Raw genomic sequence first — 11,293 nt, 5'->3', positions numbered from 1 at the left:
ATCCAGTTTGATGGATTCTTACTGGGGTCTGGAAAGGGATAAAAATAATAAAAGCAGACACTCCACTGTGTAAGAGCCCCCCCCCCCGCTCGCTCCACTGTATAGGTGCCCCCTGCTAGCTCCACTGTATATGAAGCCCAGAGCCCCCTGCTAGCTCCGCTATATAGGAGCCCCCCCGCTAGCTCCGCTGTATAGGAAGCCCAGAGCCCCCTGCTACCTCCGCTGTATAGAGGCCCCGCAGTTCCCCACTAGCTCCGCTGTGTAGGGGCCTCAGCCCTCCCACTATCTCCTCTGCTTACTCCTTTGTGGTTGCTCATGCAATAACACTCACTATATAAGGTCCCTGCAGCCTCCGTTAGCTCCTCCACTTGCTCTGTGGTTGCTCATGCAGTGAAGCTCCTCTGTATAAGGGCTCCTTAGTTCCCCGCTAGATCCTTCACTTGCTCTGTGGCTGCTCATGCAGTGATACTCACTGTATAGTGGCCCCATAGCCCCCCCTCTTGCTCGCTTGCTCTGCGTGCTCTGTGACCACTAATATGGTGATGCTCCACTGTATAGGTGCCACGCAGCCCCCCACTAACTCCTATTCTGGCCTTATGTCTGCTCTTGCAGTGATGCTCCGCTGTATTGGGGTGCTCTCAGTTTCCCGCTAGCTCTGTGGCTGCTCGTGCAGTGACGCTCTGCTGTATTGGGGCACTCGCAATTCCCTGCTAGCTCTGTGGCTGCTCGTGCAGTGACGCTCTGCTGTATTGGGGCACTCGCAATTCCCTGCTAGCTCTGTGGCTGCTCGTGCAGTGATGCTCCACTGTATTAGGTCACTCGCAGTTCCCCGCTAGCTCTGTGGCTGCTCATGCAGTGACGCTATGCTATATTGGGGCGCTCTCAGTTTCCCGCTAGCTCTGTGGCTGCTCATGCAGTGACGTTCTGCTGTATTGGGGCACTCACAATTCCCCGCTAGCTCTGTGGCTGCTCATGCAGTGACGCTCCGCTGTATTTGGGCACTCGCAGTTCCCCGCTAGCTCTGTGGCTGCTCATGCAGTGATGATACGCAGTATTGGGGCGCTCTCAGTTTCCCGCTAGCTCTGTGGCTGCTCATGCAGTGACGCTCCGCTGTATTGGGGCACTCGCAGTTCCCCGCTAGCTCTGTGGCTGCTCATGCAGTGTAGGAGCTCTCCCAGTTCCCCGTTAGATCCTCCACTTGCTCTGCGGCCGCTCATGTAGTGACATTCCGCTGTATAGGGGCTCGCGCAGCTCCCCGCTAGCTCCTCCATTTGCTCCATCTGTGGCCACTCATGCAGTGACTCTTGCTGGACCGTACTCGACCATATGTGAGGCCTAGTCCTGGATGATCTGGAGCAGGGAACTGTGGTGGCCCCTTAGCTATTGTAGTGTTGGCTTTTATTATTTTTAACTCTTTCCCCTCCGTTTCTTTTACTGTAACGTCTGGAGAGACCACGGAGCATTGTAGACGGCTTCTTGCCATCATTTGAATTCGGACGATTTTTAATCTGTTCAAATTTAATTTGACTGAGGCGAAATTGATTAATTTCTTATCAGAGTGGCGCCAGTGCTCCTCTCCGATCTGTACTTCCTGCAGCGATTACAGGTCTTAGGCCGGCGTCACACACAACGATAAAAAAATCGATCTGATTTTTACGGACCAAAATCGGACAAATGTTTCATGAACAGTGAAACGTCTGTCATCCGAATTTCCTGCGATGATCCGATTTTATTCGCATCTGAGCATCCATTTGACATCCGTCTGGCGATATTTTCTTGGAGGCTTGCAAAATGGACATATAATGGATCCCTATGGCAGGTTAAAACCCAAAATGAAAGAATAGATATAGGACACACAGAATATATATATATATATTGAGGTGCCAAGGGGAGAGGTACTAGAAAACAGGTATATTTCTCCCCGTTTCATTTCATATGTCTCCCTGTACTGATGATGAAGCCAGTTTATTTCACTGTGATCCAGTCCTGGTTTCCTTAGTGATCAGCATGGGAAGGATTGGTAGTTCCCCCTACACTAATTCAATCCAGGTTTTGGTTTCCTGACTGGTCCAGCTGATATAATCAGGAGGAGCTGGGAGCTCTCAGTCTATCTCGTCTGCTGAGCTGGGAGCTGACACAGTAAGGGTGGTTTCACATTAGCGCTTTTTAAGCGCACGCACGGCCGGGGGTAGCTCCGCCCCCGAGCCGGCTCTCTGCCCGGCGTGCCCGCCCCTTGCTTGTAGCGCCGCCTCCTAGCGCACAGCGGCGCCTGCGATCGGCGCACCCTATCTTTAGCATAGGGTGCGCAGGCCGTGCGCTAGTTGCGCTTTGACCTGCGCTGCGCACTTTTGACGGTGCGCCGTGCGCGCCAAAATCAAACTTTTCGGATTTTGGCGCGCACGGCGCACCGTCAAAAGTGCGCAGCGCAGGTCAAAGCGCAACTAGCGCACGGCCTGCGCACGATCTGCGCACCCTATGCTAAAGATAGGGTGCGCCGATCGCAGGCGCCGCTGTGCGCTAGGAGGCGGCGCTACAAGCAAGGGGCGGGCACGCCGGGCAGAGAGCCGGCTCGGGGGCGGAGCTACCCCCGGCCGTGCGTGCGCTTAAAAAGCGCTAATGTGAAACCACCCTAAGATTACATGGACTTCTTTGCTGTTATATAGGTTTATTTTGTAGTTAGCCTGCTATTGTTAGTTAGTGGCCAGAAGGCCTTAGATGTTTTATTTCATGTTTGGCATGTGTAACATTGAATAACACGTGTGCACAATAAATATGCCATGTCAATATCCATGTGGAACTTGCTAGTCTGCTGTAGTGACTCCATAGCCACACGCTTGTGCCAAAGCAAAGATCCCAGCTGAGCTATCTATTCCCCACAAATGGTGTTTCGAATGCGGGCAACTGTGGCTGCTGGACTGTGACTGCAGAGAAAACGCTGTGTATGTCCTGGGTGAAAGCTTCTGTGCTTTTGAAGAGCCAAGAGTCCAGTAGTATGGAGGAACTAGTGAAGCAGTTATTGCAAGCAAATGTGCAACAACAGCAGACTAATGCTTGCTTCCAGAAGGCTCTGGAGCAGCAACACCAGATGCAGCAAGAGCAGTTGGAGGCAATAAAACAGGCCTTGGTTCGGTAACCCCAAGATGAGGGAGACCGTTTACAAAGCGTTGCTAGTGCGCAGAAAGCCGTACAAAAGACTGCTTAAAATGACCGCAGACGATGATGTGGAAGCATACTTCACCGTGTTCGAACGTATTGCAGAACGTGAGCACTTACCGCTGGACAGATGGGCTGAGGTAGTTGCTCCGTTTCTGAGCGGAGATCCACAAAAGGCCTATTACGATCTGAGTGGAGCGGATGCTATGGACTATATCAAACTCAAAGGCGAAATCCTGGCAAGGCTGGGAGTAAACACGTATGTACGGGCACAGAGGGTGCATTTATGGACTTTTGTGGAGCATCAGCCAGCCCGCTCACAAATGCATGATCTCATCCATCTAGTAAAAAAATGGCTGCAACCAGAGGCTTTGACGTCCGCACAGATGGTGGAGCGTGTTGTTCTAGACAAGTACCTGCGGTCCTTACCCGCTAAGATCCAGAGGTGGGTTGGACAGGGTGACCCAACTACCGCTGACCAGTTGGTGAATATGGTCGAACGCTACAATGCTTCTGAAAGCCTACTCCAAGGGACGTTAGTGTCATGATCTGAAGTGATCTGACAGTTTTAAAAGCACAGAGTGAACTTTTTTCCTTTTGGCAAGTTGCCAAGGTGACTTGACTGTCCCCGGTGGTGGTTAGTGGTATCGCACCTTAGGTTTTCAGTTTAAAGTTCTCTGTAATTATGATTCAGGTGTGGGGCTCTATAAATGAGTCTCAGGGTGTGTAATCACTGCTGGTGATACTGATTCATTCTTTCATGGATTCTGAGTTGGTGAGAGCCTGGTGGAAGGATGGAGCTGAGGAGGAGTCCTGCGCTGCGTAGCCAGGGGGGACGTGTGTCAGCTATGGTGTCTGGACGAAGGGCTGGCATGGCGTGGTGGGGTCGCAGTGATGGTGTCAGCGGGAAGTGTCTGCATGGACTGGTGGAGTGGCGACTATGGAGAGTGGCACTCACCATGTGGGACTTGGCTGCTGAGCTGGACTCAAGCATGCTTGACTTTGTGTCAGAAGCTGAACTCATCTTTGGGACTCTGTTACTAAGCAGCAACAACTGGTGGTGGACTCTGCTCCAAGGCTGCACTATGGTGAAGGATCCTGTTATGGTGATGGATCTGGGTGGAGGAGAAGATGCATGCAGGTGGAGGGCTCTGTTGCAGGAGCATAAGCACAGAGCATAAAGCTAAGTGGTGTCCCCCTGTATTGTCTCTTTCCCTCGTGTGTTGTTAGTGCAGTGGTGGGATTAGTTTCCGCACCGACCAATTCCCTAGTGAGGGTTTAGGGTCAGGGCGAGCAAGGGCATTGAGGTACGCGTGCGGCGCCCGGTGCGGACCGGCATAGGGAACGTTAGGAGTGCAGGGACACTGGCTCAGGGGAGCTCAGGAGGTCTCCAATTCCCTATCGCAGGGCCCACCATTGTTAATGTTTCCCAGGTCCCCCTTATTATTTAAATTCGCCGTACTGGAGTTTCCAGAATTTATATTAACGTGTAATTCCTAAATTCGCCAGGTGGAGGCGGTGTATCCATCTGCACGTTTTATTATTTAAATTCGCCCCACTGGAGGCGCTGTATCCAGGGTCACGTGTGTTATGGGTTCGCCTTGCGGTATCATCTGCATCCAGACACTCGTGACCATGACAGCACCCCACTGGCTCCGCAAGAAAGCGCTGGAGAGTCCTGCGAAACCTACTTCATCTTCAAAAGAAGAGAACGTCACGATGAAGGGTGGCAGACCTACAAAGGACTATGGAGGTGGTACGGGCTCACAGCAAGCCAGCAGACCTCGTCTGAGATCTCCATCGAGGAGGCAAGGGCCTATACAATGTTGGCGATGTCGCGGGCTTGGCCATGTAGCAGCTAACTGCCCAATGACTACAGAGCCAATGGACTGTAACGCTATGAGGCGTCTTTCGTTATATGTGCAGTCAGTCTGTGTGGCGGAGACCCTCACGGGAAATGAACAACACGTGTGCCACGTCGAGGTTGACGGTTATAGTGTGAATGCCATCTTGGATTCCGGCAGTCAAGTAACTTTTGTACATGCCAGTTTGGTGGATTCTAGCGCCCTAAAAAACTTAACCATGGGCATTAGTTGCATCCATGGGGATACTAAGAACTACCCCACTGCCTGGGTTACTCTTGCCACGCCAGTAGGGACCAAAAGACATCAGGCGGCAGTCATAAAGTCTTTGGGACATAGTGTAATCCTGGGGAGAGACTTTCCCTTATTTTGGGACTTGTGGAACTTCAAAAGTGGCATGAACCCTCTAGTTGATGACGGTATTCTGGAGCTAGCCCCTGAACCATTACAGCAAGACGATGGAGAACCCATCGCAGAGGAAGTACCAGGATCTGTGGACTCTCCTCTGGCTGTGTATGCAGGCAAGGCAGACGAGCTAGAGGATGTTTTAGAAATGCCTGATCTTGAGCTGGCCCGTGGTAAGTTCGGGACCGCTCAGCACCAGGATCCTACTCTTGCAAGGGCGTGGGAAAACGTAAAGGTCTCCGAGGGAAGACCATTGTACCCAGGGGCTCAAACCGAGTTCCCACACATAGCGGTGCAGCAGGATATGCTGTATCACATAGACAAGGTGCAAGGAGTTGTGGTAGAACAACTAGTGGTACCTAAGTCCTTTCGCCAGGTAGTTTTGGAGTTGGCACATAAACATCCCTTGGGAGGACACCTGGCGGTAGAAAAGACAAAGCACCGTATTCTGCAACGTTTCTTTTGGCCGGGTCTAGTGGGAGACGTGACCCAGTACTGTCGGTCATGTCCTACGTGTCAATTGACCGCACCTATGTCACATTTTAGAAGCCCCTTAGTGCCCTTACCAATAATAGAGGTGCCCTTCGAGAGGATAGCAATGGATATAGTCGGACCGTTAGTTAAATCTGCCAGGGGTCATCAGTACATTTTGGTAGTATTGGATTATGCCACGCGTTATCCCGAAGCAGTGCCCTTGCGGAATGCCAATGCGAAATCAATTTCAAAGGAGCTGGTTAATATGTTTTCCCGCACCGGCATTCCGAAAGAGATACTTACGGATCAAGGGACCCCCTTTATGTCTCGTATACTTAAGGATTTATGTAAACTACTAAAAATCTCCCATTTGTGTACCTCAGTATATCACCCTCAGACTGACGGTTTGGTGGAGCGCTTTAACAAAACCCTAAAGGGAATGTTGAAAAGGGTGGTGGATAAGGACGGTAGAGATTGGGATGCCCTACTACCATACCTCCTGTTCGCTATACGTGAGGTACCCCAATCCTCCACAGGCTTTTCACCTTTTGAGTTGGTTTATGGGCGGTGTCCTAGAGGCCTGTTAGATATTGCCAAGGAGACTTGGGAACAAGAGGTGACTCCTTATCGCAGTGTAATTGAACACATAACACTTATGCAGGACCGAGTTGCAGCAGTTATGCCAATAGTTAAAGAGTGTTTAGAGCGCGCACAACATGCCCAAAGCACGGTATATAACCAAGCGTCTAAAACACAAGTCTTTCAACCCGGAGACAGGGTGTTGTTATTGGTACCTACCGTAGAAAATAAATTTCTTGCGAAATGGCAGGGACCATACTAAGTGCTGGAACGAATAGGTGAAGTAACTTATAAGATACACCAACCAGACAAGAGAAAGCCCGAACAAATATACCACATAAACTTGCTTAAGGCCTGGCGGGACAGAGAGAGTCTGGTGGCAGGAGCTGCCCTTGAGGATGCGCCTCGAGGGGCACCACCTTCTAAGGTAAAGGACCCCCAGGTAGCTCTGCCAGAAGTGGGTATTGCAGACACGCTATCCGAAAGCCAAAAACGAGAGACCAGGGAGTTCGTACAGAGGAACGCAGATGTTTTCTCGGAACTTCCTGGCCGGACTCACCTAATTAAACATGACATTGTTACTGATCCACAGGCGCGGGTACGGCTAAAACCATATCGAATTCCGGAGGCTCGGAGACAAGCCATTGCCCAGGAAGTGAAGAAGATGTTAGAGCTCGGGTTCATTGAGGAGTCCCGGAGTGATTGGGCTAGCCCTATCGTACTGGTGCCCAAACCCGATGGGACTGTCCGATTTTGTAACGATTTTCGGAAAGTAAATGAAGTATCGAAATTCGATGCCTACCCGATGCCAAGAGTCGATGAACTGATAGAGAGACTGAGTTCGGCCAGGTACATATCCACTATTGACTTAACAAAAGGTTATTGGCAGATTCCCCTCACGGAATCAGCCAAAGAGAAAACTGCCTTTGTTACGCCCCAGGGATTATTCCAGTACCGAGATATGCCATTTGGGTTGCATGGTGCCGCAGCCACCTTCCAACGTCTAATGGATATTGTCCTAAAACCCCATGGCCAGTATGCGTCCGCATACTTGGACGACATCATTATCTTTAGCGATGACTGGGACACGCATTTGTCAAAAGTACAAGCCGTCTTAGACTCCCTAAAAACAGCTGGGTTGACTGCCAATCCCAAGAAATGTACTTTGGGATTGGAAGAGGCTCGCTATCTGGGATATAGCATAGGGAGAGGAGTCGTGAAGCCTCAAGCCAATAAAGTGGACGCTATTCAAAATTGGCCACGACCGGTAACCAAAAAACAGGGAGCTTTTTTAGGGATCGTTGGTTATTATAGGCGGTTCATCAAACATTTTGCGACCATCGCAGCTCCTATCACAGATCTTACTAAGGGGTCGAAATCTGTCACAATAAAGTGGAACGCAGAAGCAGAGGAGGCCTTTCAATGATTGAAAACAGTCCTCTGTCACCATCCAGTGTTGGTTGCACCAGACTTTAAATGGGAGTTTATTGTCCAAACGGACGCCTCTGGGGTGGGCCTCGGCGCGGTTTTGTCTCAAGAAGTAAATGGCGAGGAACACCCAGTGGCCTATCTAAGCAGAAAGCTTACGAGAGCAGAAAAGAACTACAGTGTAGTTGAGCGGGAAGCCCTGGCTGTGAAATGGGCCCTGTGCACCTTGCGCTATTATTTACTAGGTCGCCAGTTTAGGCTAGTGACGGACCATTCGCCCCTAACATGGATGCCCCGGGCAAAAGAGGGCAATGCGCGGGTGACACGCTGGTTCTTAGCATTACAAGGGTTTAAACTAGGACTACTGGACTCGTGACCCCGCCTAGAACTACTGAAAGGAGTCATTTTGACTCCTTGCTTGTTTTCGTTTATTTTTAGAGTTTCATTTGTGGTTATTTATTAATAATTATATTTTTTGTAATGTATTATTATTGTGAGATCCAACAGTAATGCTTTTGATTGTTTTTTTTCTGCTTTTCTTATTTTTCTACAGAAAATAACAATAATTATAATAGACGTTTTTCAAACATTTTTTTTTATTCAAGTGCACACATATAAACAACAACTGAAGAACAAAAAGCAGAGAAAATGTAGGTGGAGGAGCATAAAAATGAAAATATGGCACAGAATTCACCTTCTAAACATTTGGTGTTTCGCATTTTAGGCATTGCCTTTGATTTATGGCAGTACATTGCCCACACAAAGACTTACCACAAGTCTTACAATTGCCGACAGATCTATTTTTCTTGCACTTTTCTTTGATCTGGCAAAATTTTGTTTGAACCATCACTTCTGAGCATGTAGAAACTTGGGACGTGGAACCCTTTTCCCTATCTGTGACATAAGGACCACTCAACTCTCTCACAAGCGTTTGCAAAAATGCCTTGCGTGACATTTTTTGGTGGGTAATCTCCTTGAATATTATCCATGCATTTATACCCGCAAAGTCTAAGGCATTTTCAAATGCATGAACAGGCCATCTCCTTGTGCATGTTCGTGTGGTATATTTTCGTGCCATCTGATCCACTACATCTACTCCATATTTTGTTTCATTGTAAAACTTGACCGTTTCTGGAGTTTTTTTAGCGGAATCAGACGCAACAACAACATCTGGATGGACGGAACTCAAAATGACAACATTTTTGTTGGGCTTTCCTTGATATACTGTAAGTGTAAAATTGTCTTCATTTCTAAACACTTTAGTGTTGTACAATTCCTCTTTCATGGATTTTATTTCTTTAGGCACTTCTCGCCTTATCTTGTTCAGTGTTCCCACGATGGTTGTTCCTTTGCTTTTTAGCTGTTTAGCTAATTTTACTGAAGTAAAATAATTATCGGTTGTAACATTGCGACCTTTTTTCAAAAACGGGTCCAATAACTTCATTACCACATGGTCAGCTAAACGGTCCTCAGCACGGCGTGTGTCATCTTTTGCCTAGATAAGGGAAGCCATTTGCCAGATATTTGCTCTCCTTATCAACAGCTAGCCAATATTTGTGGCCATATTTATCTGGTTTGGAAGGCATGTACTGCGTGAATGAACACCTAGTTTTGCTTGGGAAAAGTTGCTCATCCACCGTTATGTATGGGCCAGGTTTGTAACACGCAATACAATTTTCAATAAACCTGTCCCACACAGTAGAAAATAGAGCAAACTTGTCCGTTTGCAGTCTCTCCGATCGAGTAGATTTCTCATCAAATCTGATAAGATAAGAGCCTAGAGTAAACAAGCTATTTTGTTCAGTATTACACAGTAATACAAGCAGGTAAAACACAAGGAAAATGTGAAAAGTTGACATGTAAATTGAACTACATCTATATGAACATCAGGGTAAATAAGACAGAGTGAAAAAATTATGCACAAAACTTTATAGCAACATTTAGTGACAAAAGGACCTCAAAATATAGTAGGGAGTCAAAATGACTCCCTTCAGTAGTTCTTGGTAAATTTTGAAAAAAACGCGCAAATTTTTCACCAAAATTATTTATTCTCACAAAATCTTTTTTCACATCATATTTGAGGAAAAGTCACCGAGTTTCAAGCCGGAATTCTGAAAAATGTAGTCACAGAAGAGAAATAAAAAACGAAAGGAGTCAAAATGACTCCATCAGTAGTTCTAGTGTTAAATTTTCCGTTGAGCACAGGGCGGACACAGCGCACAGAAATGCAGATGCGTTGTCTAGAACGCACTGCTTGGTGACTCGTCGTGTCCAACCCCACGGGCTCGAACAGAGGAGGGGGGTGTGTGAGGTGCCAAGGGGAGAGGTACTAGAAAACAGGTATATTTCTCCCCGTTTCATTTCATATGTCTCTCTGTACTGATGATGAAGCCAGTTTATTTCACTGTGATCCAGTCCTGGTTTCCTTAGTGATCAGCATGGGAAGGATTGGTAGTTCTCCCCTCCACTAATTCAATCCAGGTTTTGGTTTCCTGACTGGTCCAGCTGATATAATCAGGAGGAGCTGGGAGCTCTCAGTCTATCTCGTCTGCTGAGCTGGGAGCTGACACAGTAAGATTACATGGACTTCTTTGCTGTTATATAGGTTTATTTTGTAGTTAGCCTTCTATTGTTAGTTAGTGGCCAGACGGCCTTAGATGTTTTATTTCATGTTTGTCATGTGTAACATTGAATAACAAGTGTGCACAATACATATGCCGTGTCGATATCCATGTGGAACTTGCTAGTCTGCTGTAGTGACTCCATAGCCACACGCTTGTGCCAAAGCAAAGATCCCAGCTGAGCTATCTATTCCCCACAAAATATACATGTAATTGAGACACATATATATGTATATATTTATATTTATAATTCATATAGTTCTACATAGCAGAATAGCCGCTGAAACATTTGCCGGCTTTTGTAAAATCATTCCCCAACCCGACATGAAATGACACATGGTTTACATACAGTAAACCATTTCATTTCATGTCATGTTTTTTTTATATGTCTTTCACTAGTAATTAGATGAGGGTTTTGTGCAAAATTTTGGAGGTGTAGGTGTTAATTTAAGGGGTTAATTAGTTGTAAAAATTTGCATGGGCTCCTGCGGTAATTTGTCAACCAGAGAGGTAAAGCAGGTGAGTGAGGGCAGATTTTAATAGCCATGAGAGGGACCATTGTGTTTGCCCCCCCCCCCCCCCCGGCTTCAAAACTGCCCCCAGACACCCCAGAAATGGCGCATCTATAAGATGTGCCATTTCTGGCACTTATCCTCTCTATTCCTATTGACACCTCTCCATTATTAATCGGCTTAATGTCACCTTACAATCCAATTGTGACATTAACCCTTTGTTATATTAACCCATTAGCCACCACTACAGGGCAATGGG

The 11,293-nt window shown here is 47.6% G+C and overlaps 1 protein-coding gene across 1 annotated transcript in view; it reads left to right on the top strand.

Annotated features, from left to right (window-relative positions):
- The window catches only part of PIH1D2 (PIH1 domain containing 2), a 46,868-nt gene that overhangs the window by 925 nt on the left and 34,650 nt on the right, over positions 1-11,293 (top strand). The window lies entirely within an intron of this gene.

This window comes from Dendrobates tinctorius, unplaced genomic scaffold, assembly GCF_039654945.1.
Source record: "Dendrobates tinctorius isolate UK_male_01 unplaced genomic scaffold, ASM3965494v1 ptg000086l, whole genome shotgun sequence".
Classification (NCBI taxonomy): domain Eukaryota; kingdom Metazoa; phylum Chordata; class Amphibia; order Anura; family Dendrobatidae; genus Dendrobates; species Dendrobates tinctorius.
The sequence above is the reverse complement of the archived record's forward strand: the minus strand, read 5'-3'. Positions and strand labels throughout refer to the sequence as shown.